Here is a 17,009-nt window from a genome sequence, read left to right as displayed (position 1 = left end):
TGCTCTCCGCCACAGCTCAGGATGGAAGCAAGTCGATGAAGAACTCTGTAGGATAAGGCAGGTCCTAGTCATCAACGGCTTCTCCAATGGTTTCGTTGAAGACATCATAAGAAGGAAGGTGAAACGCCATGCAACCTCTGAAGAGACAACTAACACAACACCTGTACCCCCTATTATACTATTTTACAGGAACGTCTTTTCCACAGCTCATAAAACGGAGGAAAGGGTCCTGAAAGATATTGTTAATAGAAACGTTATCCCTACAGACAAAAATCAAAAGATACAATTGACGATTTTTTTTTTTTTTTGAGATATATACAAGAGTTGTTACATTCTTGTACAGCCACTAGTACGCGTAGCGTTTCGAGCAGGTCCCTGGAATACGATCCCCTGCCGCGAAGAATCATTTTTTCATCCAAGTACACATTTTACTGTTCCGTTAAACAGAGGCTACAGTTAAGGAATTGCGCCCAGTAAATCCTCCCCGGCCAGGATACGAACCCATGACATAGCGCTCGCGGAACGCCAGGTGAGTGTCTTACCACTACACCACGGAGACTGCACTATACTATAAAACTATAGATTTACTATAAAACCAAGAAAACTGCCAACCTACTCATGAGAAACTCTCCAGACACAAAGTAGAACGCTTTGAAAGAGACCAATGTCGTCTATGCCCTCAAATGCCCACTTGGGGACTGTAAGCCTCAAAGAACTCAGTATATAGGCAAGACAACAACATCTCTTTCCAGGCGATTAACGATGCATAAGCAACAGGGCTCCATTAAGGAACATATAATCTCTTCCCACAACCAGACCATCACCAGAGAAGTCTTAACAAAAAACATGGAAATCATCGATAGATACAGCAATATCAGGCGGCTTGATATCTGCGAGGCACTACACATTAAGAAGTCAACACCAGCAATCAACAGCCAATTAATGCATAACTATATTCTACCCACTTCAAGACTCCCCACCAATATAGAAGCATCAAGAAATATGGGCCAATAGGCCCTTTGCATTTGTTTCCATTCTTCCCCTTTAACTTTATCCAATATTACCCAATATTTCGTGTTCTATCTTGTGTTGAAATTTTGTTTTCACCTCATCCAAAACTGTTGTAACATATCACCTCACCCAAATGCAGGTATATAAAATGAAAAGCCGTTTGAATTAAAGCATAGCAAGAAATCTGTTTTAGTGTTTGCAGGTCATAGTTGTGTGTGTGTAAACTAAAGTCTATGAAAATGTAATAAGATATTACGAAACGTGTTCAAGTGTCGCGTCAGACTAGAAATAAAAATGAATTTTGGAGAACTGATTTTTCAGTTACCATCGACAGTGAAAAGAACCATAAGAAATATTGAGAAAATTCGTGTTAGAATTATTAATCTTACTTTTTTGGTCATATTTAATAATATATATATATATATATATATATATATATATATATATATATATATATATATATATATATATATATATATATATAATATATATATATATATTGTGATGGGAAAGTGTAGATGGTAATGCAGTCCTCACTTTGGCTGATGTTAATGCCTAATCACATTTTACTAAAAAAGAAGATCGACTGCTTGGCTGTTGTCTGTGGTAAAGTAAGGGGAGACACGCAAAACACATAGTATGAACAATGAAACTTCAATTAACTTAAAAACAAATAATGAATAAGACAATTCCTTGGCTATGTACAGTGCAAATTAACAAGTCAAAAAATATTTACGTAAAAGTAAGAACTGTTGTGACATTACTCTACAAATAAAATAAAGACAGAAAAATGATTAACAGGTGCTGAGAATATAGCGCTAACTGAAAACATCCACCAATAAACAGAGCGAATATCAGTTGGTTGTTTACAGCTTGAGAGCACAGGATATTTTAACTTCAATGACTGGTTCAGGCCCAGACATTGGCTAGGTAGAGGTCGCTGAGGTGCAGTGGTGCAGACATTGATTCACCAATCAGAAGCAGGCAGGCTGGAAATGGTAGTTTGGTGATCGGCGACGAAGGAGAGGGGAGGGTCGAGAGCGAGTGTGATGATACGTTTGTGCCTGGCAAAACGTATTGACTCAATATTTACTACACGTGCTTGAAGTATTTAGATGTTTTAGATGTACTGAAGTAGCTTGATGGTAGGAAAGAGCAGGCCTAATTTCTCTTGAAGGAGATTATCGTAACAGCTCTCCCCCGAAGCCTGCTCTTATGGGTTAAGTACTCCAGTGGCTGCTGTAGAGGGAGGAGTAGCTGTCTCTGCCTCGTAGACTCTGAAGAGGGCATCGGCTATGATGTTGTCCGAACCTTTGATGTAGAAGATCTCCAGATAAAAATTCTGCAAGTACAGGGCCCAGTGTAGAAGACGTTGATTGCTGAATTGGGCCCGTTGTAGGAACCGCAGGGGATTGTGGCCCGAGTTGTTGGTAATAGTCCGATTCGCTTGTAGGTAAGGTTCAAAATGTTGCAGATTCAGGACGATGGAGAGGAGTTCCTTTTCGATAGTGCTGTAGTTCTTCTGGTGAGGTTTCAACTTGTAGCTGTAGTAGCTAACAGGAAGAACCTCCTCGCCTCGTTGTTGCATCAGGACGCCCCGATGCCGGTACCACTGGCGTCGACATTGATGATGAAAGGCTTCGTGATATCTGGAGAGGCGCGAATGGGATCAGAACATAGCAAAGATTTAAGTTGTTCAAAGGCAACGGTCTGTTGAATGGTCTAATGATACCGTTGCTTTGGGCTGGTCAGATTAATCAATGGTGTCGCTTCCGTACTAAAATTCTTCACAAACCTATGATAGTAAGATGCAAGTCCAAGGAAGCGCAGGAGCTGCTTCCTGGTCGTAGGTTGTGGGTAATGCTGGATGGCATTGGTGTGAATTGTTAAAGGAGCTATGCTGCCACTCCCTATCACATGACCCAGATAACGTACTTTACCTTTGGCAAATGTGGACTTGCCCAAGTTCATGGTAAGGCCAGCTGTCAGGAGCTTGGAGAACAGTCGTTGCAGCTGGAGCAGATGTTCGCTCCACGTGTTGGTTGCCACAACGATGTCGTCCAAGTAGGCGTAGGTGTGATCTAGACCATAGATGATGTGGTTGACAGCTCTCTGGAAGGTGGCCAGGGCGTTACACATCCAAAAGGAAGGCGTTCATATCTGTAGAAGTCAAATGGAGTGGTGAAGGCAGATATTTCTTTAGCTCTCTCTGTTAGGCTTATTTGGTAATAGCCTTTTAACAAATCAAATTGAGATAAATATGTTACATTACCTATTGCATCAAGGATGTCATCTATGCGTGGTAAAGGATAAGCATCCTTGACGGTCACAAGATTCAATTTCCTGTAATCGGTACAAAGGCGTACTTTACCGTGCGGTTTCGGCACCAAGATGCAGGGTGAGGCCCGAGGGGACTCACAAGGTGAGGCCAACCCATGATCCAGAAGGTACTGTACTTCAGCACGCATAACTTCCTTTTTGTATGGGCTGATATGGTAGAAGAGTTGACGAATCGGCCGGGTAGCAGGAAGCAGCTGGATGTCGTGCTGAACCTCCTTACACTCCTGGGGATCATCATTGAACAACTTCTGATGTTCATGAAGAACTTTGATGAGAGGAGCACTATTCCTGTCCTGTAAATAGGTAAGAAGATCATTAAGGATTTCCGAGTTGGAAGGCACTGACTCAGAGTCAGAGCTTTCCGGAGGAGAAGCAGGGAAGGTCTCACTGTGGAGGTATGGATCTTTGAAAGTGGAGAGTGACATTAACACAGTGGGGGGGAATACCTTTATACTCCTTGAGTAGATTGATGTGGCACAACTGGGTCCTCCACCGTCTATCTGGAGTCTCAAGAACGTAGTTGTGGTTGTTTCTGCACTCCTTGATGCGGTATGGTCCTGAAAACTTATTTTGCAATGGAGAACCTGGGATGGGAAAATATGCCAACACGAAGTCTCCTGATTTAAATTTCCTTATTTTGCTGCGTTGGTCAAAATGGGTCTTCATCCTCTCCTGAGCTTTCAATAGATTGTCATTAGCGAATTTACGTACTCTCTCTAGAATGGGCTTTAAGTTTTGAAGAAACTGGGGCACATTCTGAGGGTCACTGAAGGTGGCATTACGTAGAGTCTTTAAAAGCTTTGAGAGGAGTACGGCACTTACGTCCGTAGAGCATCTCATAAGGAGATACTCTTAGAGACTCATTAGGGAGACTTCTGAAAATGCACATGATGAGGTCAAGATTTTTATCCCAGTCTTTTAAGGTTTCATTGCAAAATTTCTTTAGGAGTGCTTTAATAGTCTGATGACTACGTTCAAGAGAACCCTGTGAAGCAGGATGATAGGGGCTGGACAATACCTGGGTGATATTGAACTTTTCCAGTGTCTTCTTGAAGAGATCACTGGTGAAGTTGGTGCCACAGTCACTTTGAACCTCCCATGGAAATCCGTATTGAGTAAAGATCTTCAATAGTTGTTTCACCACCGTAGCAGCCGTAATGCTTTTTACAGGAACTGCTATGGGGAATCTGGTGGTTGGACACAGGATGGTTAATATATAAGCGTTGCCAGAACTGGTCCGGGGTAAAGGACCAACACAGTATATGATGAGTCTGTGGAAAGGTTCCGCAGGCACCTGGATGAGAATTAAAGGAGCCTGGGGAATAGGGATGTTAGGTTTCCCTGCCATCTGACATACATGACTCTATTGCACGTAACTTTTGACGTCTTTACCCATACCTGGCCAGTAGTAGTCTTGTCTGATTCCGTGGTAGGTTTTGTTAAAACCATAGTGAGAAAGTGCTCCGTGGGCCAGGTGTAGAATATCGAGCCGTAGGCTGGTAGGAACCACTAGTTGTTCGACATTTGCCCAATCGTCATCCTCCTTCATCTTAATGGGTCTGTACCTGCGGTAGAGCAACTGATTCTCTAGGAAGAACCCAGGAATACTGTCAGGTTGAGTCTCAGCCTGGAAGAATAATGGTGTTATTGAAGGATCCTCCGTCTGTAACTTACAGAACTCCAACATAGTAAGATTCGGTGGTAGATTCTGAGGGTCTTGAGGGTCAGCGGTAGCAGTAGAGTCAGCTGGTTGCGGGCGTGCAGCTTGTGCACGTGTAGTCACCAAAACCGGAGGAGAAACTTCATCACTTCCTTGGACCTCTGCTGGAACATACTTAAAGATGGGATTGTCCACTACAGAGGTACACACCTGGGGTTTGTCCATGATGATCAGATTGGACGGTTGCAGATCTTCTGCCAAGTCGTTACCCAGGAGAAGTTGCACTCCAGACATGGGAAAAGGCTTTTCCCTGATGGCGACTTGGACTTCACCTTGTACGAAAGGACAAACAAGGTGGACTCTAGCGAGTGGATACGGAGTGGTAGCAGTGAGGTCAGTGATAAGGACGGTTTCCCCGGTGTAGGTGATGTTGTCGTGACGCTGAACCCCGGTTCATTCCGAACACAGCGAATACACAACACATAACACCTTGCCTCAGCAACCGTTACTACCACCGTGTACTCCTACACACACCAGACCCTTGAGGCGTACCACTAGGTTTGTACTGGAACACAATGAGTGAACATATGGAAGGTATTTAAAGGCCGTCGTGTTTTGTCATTTAATTACAAAGAATAGACTCTGACAAATAATAATATATTAACATACTCTATTAGGTCAATACACTTCCAATACCCATAGACCACTTGACCTCCGCGATCACCACACACACTCGTAACTTCCGGCTAAGTCCCTAATACGGAATGATTACTACAACGCTCCACACCCGGTTAGTCTTACATTCAATACTCACATACTCCAGACTTAACTTGGTCACTAAGATCACAACAGGCTCTCGCATAGCTGTCTGCTACACTTCGCTGCTGCCACAAACGGAGACCTCGGAGGACTTGCTAGTTCAACTTCCACAACCAGACTGACTCTAGCCAACCATGGCCTCAAACATTTCACCACTCCTCTCAAGGAAGGTATAATCCGATTAACCTTATCCCTAGAGCGGTAACCTTGATCCTAGAAGCCTGACGAAGAATAATTCCTCTTTCCAGGAATTATTAATTTGGCTAAACAGCTTCGGTCTTAATCCATTGACCTTTCTTAGATATGTGATCCATAGTCTGTCTACTTACATGTACTTTCAATCATCATTCGTTAAGTGTTGTAGTAATGATCCTCTAGCTAATAATTCCTACTAACTTGTGGATTACAACACCACTCCCCTCCTTAAACACGCATATGTCCCCATATGCATCATTGCAATGGTTCCATTAGTGCAAGGACCTGGAGGATGCACCCACCATATGTGTACAACTAAAAAATCATCCAATAAGTTCATCATACACACGATGAAATAAATTAAAATTTTCCCCGACATGACTCACAACACTTCTCCAACATATACATTATATTCACATCATAGCACAGGTAAAATAGTCTGTAATAATTTTTCCCATCTCCAACAATGCACATATACCTAAACTGCTGACATATAATTACATACAAACATAACTATAAAATTACATGGACCAGAATGCTGGCACTTAAACAGAAATGACACTAGTCATTAATATATACACAACACATATATATCTAAGGTTCTTCATCCTTAGTAATAAGTTAATTACAATTTAACATCTTGCCCTGTACTGTTGACATAAGGGCTTACAATGATCACACAATGTTTCACTGGCCTCCTCCACAATTGGCAGCATCACTTCTCCTGTCTTCGTGTCCCATGGTTGCTAGGTCATAGATCCTCCATGACCCAGACAAAACCCAGGCTGTCCAGCCTGGTGAATGTTGTCAATGTCCCATCGTTGCTCTGAGGTAACGTCATCCTGGCCTCCAGAGCAACGGAGATTCCTACCCCAGGGTTATGTTCCCTTGGGTCTGTGCTGACGTCTCGTTCCAGGGCACCAATCCCAGAACGCTGTAGATCCCTCACAGCTCTCTGGTCTAGGCCCATCCGCCCAGAGTGTGTCCACCTGTATTCACACCTTCCCGACCGCTGTACCTGCAAAATATTCCCTCGGAGCCCCCTGGCTCGATCCCATTATTACATAACCCCCTCGGCTCCTTACTCTCTCCCCGTATATAGCCTGAGCGCAGCTGCAAAGCTATTGCAGCTGGCCCTTATCTTTGCTTTGATGTCAGGGGGCGAATTTCGCCTATAACGTCACGTTGGCTTCATTTCTTCCCCCTTTTTTTCTAGAATAACTGAGTGTAGCCTCATGGCTTCCCTTCTACTCTACCTGAAGCTCTGTGACATGATCCCGGGGGACCTTCTCAAGCCTAACACACAGTAATGGTGCCGATGAGGTAATATACAGTATATACATACACATACATTATCACAATAAATACCACATTAAAATCATTTCACAACTAATGTCACTAAAGCATCATACTGCCACTGGCTCGCTTCTAGCGAGATTTCTGTAACAACTTAATTAATGAGAGATTAGTATATCTACTTGGCTCGTCCACTGCAACCACCAACACCTGAAATTTGAAATTCTACCTTATAATCTTATCCATAAGACTTACCCACTCCGACTTAATTAATGAAAATTTTAATGAAAATAATGAATTTTTATTAGTCTTTTATGAGTCTTGCTAGAGATATCGACTTGACTCGCCTACTGCAGCCACCAACTCCTGCAATTATCCACATTTATCCACAATTATCCAAGACTCCCGTGTTGTCTAGTGGCTAGGATCCCGTGTTGTTTAGTGGCTAGGATACGCGGCTCTCACCCGCGAGGCCCGGGTTCGATCCCGGCACGGGAAACCCTTTGACTGCCCGAAACGCTTTGCGTAATAGTGGCTTTAGGCATTGTATGTACTAGCTCTATCTATAAAGCCAACAAACTTTGTAAAATCTCTTTATGTATGTACCTTTACCTAAATAAAAATTATTATTATATTATTATTATTATTATATTTCATCTTATCCATAAGACTTACCCACTCCGACACACCATTACCACTGGTCATCCCAACCACTGATGACCTCAATATAACGCCACACATCCCTACAACCACTTCCTGCGTCCTAACGCACCGACCTTGCTACGCCAATACTCACCTTACCGACCACTACCTGGCGCCCCTGCGCCACCATATACTCCACAACACCACACTCCATACCAGGCGTCCAAACGCCACTACACTACACCACCCAATGGCGTCCCCAACGCCCTCAACACAACACCCGGCGTCCCCCACGCCCTCAACACAACACACGGCGTCCCCAACGCCCTCAACACAACACACGGCGTCCCCAACGCCCTCAACACAACACCCGGCCTCCAAACGCCCTCAACACAACACCCGGCGTCCCCAACGCCCTCAACACAACACCCGGCGTCCAAACGCCCTCAACACAACACCCGGCGTCCTCAACGCCCTCAACACAACACACGGCGTCCCCAACGCCCTCAACACAACACACGGCGTCCCCAACGCCCTCAACACAACACACGGCGTCCCCAACGCCCTCAACACAACACACGGCGTCCCCAACGCCCTCAACACAACACACGGCGTCCCCAACGCCCTCAACACAACACCCGGCGTCCAAACGCCCTCAACACAACACCCGGCGTCCCCAACGCCCTCAACACAACACCCGGCGTCCCCAACGCCCTCAACACAACACACGGCGTCCCCAACGCCCTCAACACAACACCCGGCGTCCAAACGCCCTCAACACAACACCCGGCGTCCCCAACGCCCTCAACACAACACACGGCGTCCCCAACGCCCTCAACACAACACACGGCGTCCCCCAACACCATTACCACCACAGGCATATGCCTTGCGCCAGAGCGCATCAAAACACCACGAGACGTCACCACCAATAAGTAACCAGACGCCACACACACTCCCTTTTCTCTCGTAATCCGTTAATTACCTGACCAACACTCGTCAGGCATAATTTCTTGTGTAGTGGCCACCCGCCACACTACCACCTGCGTTACCATACTTCAACGCTAATGTCTACAATACACCCGGTGTTACAACAACCAGTTATGCTACACATGCTACACCTTGGAGCTACAATGCCAACAATGTCATGCACTATACTACATCCATAATATCAACAGTCAAAACATGCACATTACACTACAGTAAACTAGTCATTACGCTGGCGTTTAATAAGCCACTACACGTGCATTACACTACACACCCCGGCGAACAAACGCCAATACACAACCATGCACTACACTTGGCTTCCAAACACCAATACACAACCATGCACTACTCCTGGCGCCACACATCCCCACCAATGGGACACGCTCCCCGTGTCCCAAGGTAACACTCTCCATAATGCTACCTGCACCCACTAAAAATCTCCATGGCCCTCTCCAGGGTACGCTTGACGTCGAACCCCTGACGTCAAATTATGCGTCGCTCGCTTTGCCCAGGCGTCCATAATTCACTGCGCTTATTTTTTGTATCTTCGTCTGACAACACCAAAAATCGCTCAATATTTTATTATCTTTAAAATATTCGATTTACACTTTACATGAAATTTAATTAACTTCAAATTACGTAGTTTTCACGCTTAATTTCACCTTAGCAACGGTTTCTCACTATTTCCGCCTTACCAACGATATAAAACAAGCTCCAAGGTGCGGCTCGTTTGGCCCACCCATCGCTTGGCCCGCACATGGCCGCACATGGCCCACGCTCACCCGCGCTGGTTTACCTCGCCACGCTGTATAATCCGCACTACGAACACTGTATAATCCGCACTACGAACACTGTATAATCCGCACTACGAACACTGTATAATCCGCACTACGAACACTGCACTTGTTTTGGATCCCGATGCTTCAGTGGTCCAGACTTGCCTCTTAGCCGTCTCTCGTTGCGGGAATCTGGAAAGAAAGAAATAAACCCCACATGCGCCCCACAATGGCCTAGTCCCTTTAATTAACTAACTCCTCTGACCTGGTCTCACCTGACCCTCCTTCCTCCGTCTAGTCACCACCATTCTCACCACAACCCGACGTCTACCATTTCCCGAACACTCCCTCACCAACTAAACCAGAACCACACTTCCTTCATCTCGCAAAGTGTTCCAAAACCTGTTTGCGCTGCCACCAAATATGTCGTGACACTGAACCCCGGTTCATTCCGAACACAGCGAATACACAACACATAACACCTTGCCTCAGCAACCGTTACTACCAACGTGTACTCCTACACACACCAGACCCTTGAGGCGTACCACTAGGTTTGTACTGGAACACAATGAATGAACATATGGAAGGTATTTAAAGGCCGTCGTGTTTTGTCATTTAATTACAAAGAATAGACTCTGACAAATAATAATATATTAACATACTCTATTAGGTCAATACACTTCCAATACCCATAGACCACTTGACCTCCGCGATCACCACACACACTCGTAACTTCCGCCTAAGTCCCTAATACGGAATGATTACTAAAACGCTCCACACCCGGTTAGTTTTACATTCAATACTCACATACTGCAGACTTAACTTGGTCACTAAGATCACAACAGGCTCTCGCATAGCTGTCTGCTACACTTCGCTGCTGCCACAAACGGAGACCTCGGAGGACTTGCTAGTTCAACTTCCACAACCAGACTGACTCTAGCCAACCATGGCCTCAAACATTTCACCACTCCTCTCAAGGAAGGTATAATCCGATTAACCTTATCCCTAGAGCGGTAACCTTGATCCTAGAAGCCTGACGAAGAATAATTCCTCTTTCCAGGAATTATTAATTTGGCTAAACAGCTTCGGTCTTAATCCATTGACCTTTCTTAGATATGTGATCCATAGTCTGTCTACTTACATGTACTTTCAATCATCATTCGTAGAGTGTTGTAGTAATGATCCTCTAGCTAATAATTCCTACTAACTTGTGGATTACAACAATGTTAGTCACAGCCGATTTCAATATTATTGACTGAAGAGCTGCTGTGTACCTCAAGATCTTCACTTTGAAACGTCCCTCCGAATCTGTACCGTTGGCAAAGATAGTTCCTGGGTACAGGTGTTTGCTGAAGAGAGAAAGATCATTAACAGGAACACCAACATTCATCACAGGCTTACCCGACTTAGGAGGAGTCGGTTTGGGTTTAGTAGCTTCAGTATTGCCTTTCTATTGAGCTTTCCCACATTTATCCATGGTATGTCCATAGAGTTTGCAATACTTACAATACAATTGGGAGCACGCTTGATCGGTACTCACTTTATCATAACTTTACCAAGACTTCTTAGTGGATGGTGGGTCTGGTGTTAGCCGATGTATGAGGCTGTAGGTGTCAGCCGACTTCGCACTTTTGATGTAGTCGGTTTCTTCTTTGTCTGCTAAATATAAACGGATAGAAGGGGGAACACGTCTCAAGAATTCCTCAACTAGAATGAGGTTGACGAGTTCTGAAAATGTAGAGACATGTGCTGCTTCCAGCCATTTCATGAAATATCTTTTCTTTGTATTGGCAAATTCTAGAAAGGTGGTGGTACTTGCCTTTAGATAATCACGGAATTTTCGTCTGTAGCTTTCGGTGGAGAGAAGGTAGGCGTCCAAAACTGCTTGCTTCAGTGTCTGGCAGTCATTCTCAGACGCTAAGGTACTGAGACTAACCGCAGCTCTACCTATGAGATGCACTCTGAGAAGGGTAGACCATTGATCTGCAGGCCAGCTAAGTTTTTTAGCTAGGGTCTCAAAAGCGGTGAAAAATACATCGATCTCTGTCTCAACGAATGGTGGCATTAACATACTTACATGGGAGACATTGAAACTTACGGGAAGACTAGCTGTAGCTTGTTGGCGCTGAGTGTGGTGTATAGTTTCCAACGTGAGTTCTTGTTGACGACATGCAAGAGCCATATCAGCTTGCTTCTTATCATGCTCGCGTTGCATCTCCAGGTGACGTGTTTTTGTTTCCAGCTGTTCCCTCTCCCGCTCACGGAGTAGGGTAGCCTCACGTTCTTTGAGGGCCACACGCGTTCCTGTTCTTCCTTCCTTAGGGCAGCCTCAGGTTCCTTTCGTTGTAGAGCTTCTTTCGCCAGGGCCGTCTCGCGTGCTTGTTCTTCTTTCCTTAGGGCCGCCTCTCGTTCCCTTATCTGGAGAGCTTCTTTTTGTGGTTGGAGAGCTTCTTTTTGTGGTTGGAGAGCTTCTTTTTGTTGTTGTTCCCGCTCTATGTTGGCTAGTTTGACCTTCAATTTCATAGCTGCCAGAGCATGTTTATCTGCAATAAAACAGTTTTCATGAGTTTCAGAGTCTATCTTTCCTTCATCTAAGAGGTGATCCAAAATTATATTATGCAAGTCATTTTTGTTGACTCCATGGGGAGCATCTTGTTGATACTCGTGTGCAAGAGTTTGTAATTCGGTCCTCTTGGCACGACTTAAGTTCCCTACTTCACTTGCTAGGTCGTTACGAAATGCTTGGAGACGAAACTTGTTGAAAACAGCAAATAAATGTACAACGAATATACTGGTGATAATGTAAGTGTCAGTAACAGGATGACGTGGCAACTGGTAACTATCCTGTGGTAATTTAATAGTTAAAAATTAATGTTAATATTAGTATGGTAAATGATTAGTCAATCAAAATTGCAGGAAATCTTGTACCCGATACTCAATGTAAGAGAATAAGGGCAAGAAAATCCTACTAAATAAATGAAACCGATAGTTTCTAAAACAAATGAAACATTTAATTGTTTCAAAAGTGAATAAGGTAGTCCAAGAATGTAGGGATACCTTGCCAAGTCTCTATAGGACAGAAGCAAGAGTTTTCCTACTTAATAAAATATAATACTTACAGAATTAGCGATCTTTGTGCTCTGAAAAAAGAAAACTAATTCTCTACCCAAGTAAGTATCATCATCTCTGACCGACGTGTAGGGGTGCGAGTGTCAACTGGTGACGAGAACTGCTGTTGAGGTCCCAACTCAGCAACGTAGTCCGTGCTAGAGGAACTATGGCCCTCTGTATCCTCCTTTGGTCGGATTGCAGAAGATATGGTGCTTTGACCCGAAGACAAATCAAAGTACCAGGGGTACCAAAATGATGATCTGTCTCAATTTGAGAAATATCCTAGGGACAAAAGGTGGAAAACACGAGTAATAACACTGAGAGAGGGATGACCAATAAGGAGAATGACTGAGGCCTACAGTCACCACGTAATCCAAAGTTATCCAACACTCACAATATGCTATCCTCGGAATGCACAAAATACACAACACCATATAAATATTAAAAGTAATGAAAATATTGAAAAGCAACTGTATCAAAGCCAAGTACACTTACCACAAATTGATGTTCTAGTACTAGTACCTGAGTGAAGCTCCTTGGGCAGGCCTCCATAAAATATGAGAGGAAAGTGTAGATGGTAATGCAGTCCTCACTTTGGCTGATATTAATGACTAATCACATTTTACAAAAAAAAAGATCGATTGCTTGGCTGTTGTCTGTGGTAACGTAAGGGAAGACACGCAAAACACATAGTATGAACAATGACACTTTAATTAACTTAAAAACAAATTATGAGTATGACATTTCCTTGGCTATGTACAGTGCAAATTAACAAGTAAAAAAAATATAACATAAAAATAAAAACTGTTGTGACATTACTCTACAAATAAAATAAAGACAGAAAAATGATTAACAGGTGCTGAGAATATAGCGCTAGCTGAGAACATCCACCAATAAACAGAGTGTATATCAGTTGGTTGTTTACAATTTGAGAGCGCAGGATATTCTAACTTCAATGACTAGTTCAGGTCCAGACATCGGCTAGGTAGAGGGCGCTGAGGTGCAGAGGTGCAGTGGTGCAGACGTTGATTCATCAATCAGAAGCAGGCAGGCTGGAAATGGTAGTTTGGTGATCAGTGACTCGGGAGGGGGGAGAGTGGAGAGCTAGTGTGATGATACGTTTGCGCCCAGCAAAATGTATTTGACTCAATATTTACTACACTTGCTCGTAGTATTTAGATATTTTAGATGTACTAAAGTAGCTTGATGGTAGGAAAGAGCAGTCCTAATCTCTCTTGAAGGAGATTATCGTAATAATATATATATATATATATATATATATATATATATATATATATATATATATATATATATATATATATATATATATATATATATATATATGTATATATATATGTATATATATATATATATATATATATATATATATATATATATATATATATATATATATATATATGTATATATATATATATGTATATATATATATATATATATATATATATATATATATATATATATATATATATATATATATATATATATATATATATATATATATAAGCAATCCAGCATATATATATATATATGTATATATATATATATATATATATATATATATATATATATATATATATATATATATATATATATATATATATATATATATATTAATAATTCTAACACGAATTTTCTCAATCTTTCGTACATTTCTTTTCACTGTTCGAGGTAAATCAAAAATCTATTCTCCAAAATTCATTTTTATTTCTAGTCTGACGCGACACGAGCGCGTTTCGTAAAACTTATTACATTTTCAAAGACTTTAGTTCACAAATACACAACTGAATAGAACTTACGCATCTCCGATTTTATATCTACATTTGAGTGAGGTGGAAGGGGTGATGTGGCATTAACACAAGACAGAACAAGATGTGGTATTAATAGGGTATTAATTTCATCAACACAAGACAGAACAAGAGTATTAATAGGGTATTAATTTCATCAACACAAGACAGAACACGAAACAATGGATATTGAATAGAAGTGTTTGTAGAAAGCCTATTGGTCCATATTTCTTGATGCTTCTATATTGGAGCGGAGTCTTGAGGTGGGTAGAATATAGTTGTGCAATAATTGGCTGTTGATTGCTGGTGTTGACTTCTTGATGTGTAGTGCCTCGCAAACGTCAAGCCGCCTGCTATCACTGTATCTATCGATGATTTCTGTGTTGTTTACTAGGATTTCTCAGGCGATGGTTTGGTTGTGGGAAGAGATTATATGTTCCTTAATGGAGCCCTGTTGCTTATGCATCGTTAAACGCCTAGAAAGAGATGTTGTTGTCTTGCCTATATACTGGTTTTTTTGGAGCTTACAGTCCCCAAGAGGGCATTTGAAGGCATAGACGACGTTAGTCTCTTTTAAAGCGTTCTGTTTTGTGTCTGGAGAGTTTCTCATGAGTAGGCTGGCCGTTTTTCTGGTTTTATAGTAAATCGTCAGTTGTATCCTCTGATTTTTGTCTGTAGGGATAACGTTTCTATTAACAATATCTTTCAGGAACCTTTCCTCCGTTTTATGAGCTGTGGAAATGAAGTTCCTGTAAAATAGTCTAATAGGGGGTATAGGTGTTGTGTTAGTTGTCTCTTCAGAGGTTGCATGGCTTTTCACTTTCCTTCCTATGATGTCTTCGACGAAACCATTGGAGAAGCCGTTATTGACTAGGACCTGCCTTACCCTACAGAGTTCTTCGTCGACTTGCTTCCATTCTGAGCTGTGGCTGAGAGCACGGTCGACATATGCGTTAACAACACTCCTCTTGTACCTGTCTGGGCAGTCGCTGTTGGCATTTAGGCACATTCCTACGTTTGTTTCCTTAGTGTAGACTGCAGTGTGGAAACCTCCGCCCTTTTCCATGACTGTTACATCAAGAAAGCGCAGCTTCCCATTCTTTTCCATCTCGTAAGTGAAACGCAGCACGGAACTCTGCTCAAATGCCTCCTTCAGCTCCTGCAGATGTCTGACATCAGGTACCTGTGTAAAAATGTCGTCAACATACCTGCAGTATATGGCCGGTTTCAAGTTCATGTCGACTAAGACTTTTTGCTCGATGGTACCCATGTAGAAGTTTGCAAACAGGACACCTAGGGGAGAACCCATGGCAACCCCATCTACTTGCTTATACATGTGCCCATCCGGGCTCAAGAAGGGTGCCTCTTTAGTACAAGCTTGGAGTAGTTTCCTCAGAATATTTTCTGGTATGTCAAGAGGAGTACAGGCTGGATCACGATACACTCTGTCGGCTATCATTCCGATTGTCTCGTCCACAGGTGTGTTGGTAAACAGCGATTCTACGTCCAACGAGGCTCTTATCCCTGTGGCCCGTGTGCCCCGCAGTAAGTCAACAAATTCCTTTGGAGACTTCAGGCTGAAGGCGCAAGGAACATAAGGAGTCAGCAGGCCGTTGAGTCGCTTCGCCAGTCTGTACGTGGGTGTGGGTATCTGGCTAATGATTGGCCGAAGTGGGTTTCCAGGCTTGTGCGTCTTGACATTTCCATACGCATATCCAGATTTATATTCCCCAATGATCTTTGGCAGGTGGAGTCCGGATTTCTTGGCGTTCACAGTTTCGATCAGTTTGTTGACCTTTGCTTTTAACTCGGCTGTATTGTCCTTCGTTACCCTTTGGAACTTAGTTTGGTCAGAGAGTATGATGTTCATTTTCGCCAGATATTCGTCTTTTTTAAGAATGACATATATTGGCGACTTGTCACCTCTCCTGACAACTATCTCCTTGTTCTCACGAAGGCTTTTAGCTGCCGCTTTAAGCTCGGGGGACAGTATGGTGCTTCTGTAATTGCCTCGATTCTTTCCTCCTTCTGCAATAAGTTCTGCTTGTAAGGTATCTTTGGTAGTGACCTTCTTTTGTGTCTCGAGGTCGAATATGTCGTCCAACAGAATTTCCAACTCTACTTTCCGGGCCATCTCACTCGGTCTGGACATAACATGACAGTTTATGCCCAGATTTAGGAGAGTGACTTGGTCCTCAGTGAGGTTAATTCCTGCAAGGTTCAGGAAGCCATCTCTTGGTCGTGGAATTGTCATAGGTCCTCCATATAATGTTGTTAGTTTCTTGATAATCCTTGTTTCAGTGCTGAGGTGATGTTGGTCTGTGAGGATGTCGAGGTGTTGTTCAATGCGGGTACGGATACTATCGTCGA

The sequence above is a fragment of the Procambarus clarkii genome, chromosome 34 (genome assembly GCF_040958095.1).
Source record: "Procambarus clarkii isolate CNS0578487 chromosome 34, FALCON_Pclarkii_2.0, whole genome shotgun sequence".
Taxonomy (NCBI): Eukaryota; Metazoa; Arthropoda; class Malacostraca; order Decapoda; family Cambaridae; genus Procambarus; species Procambarus clarkii.
This window is presented reverse-complemented; position numbering follows the sequence as displayed.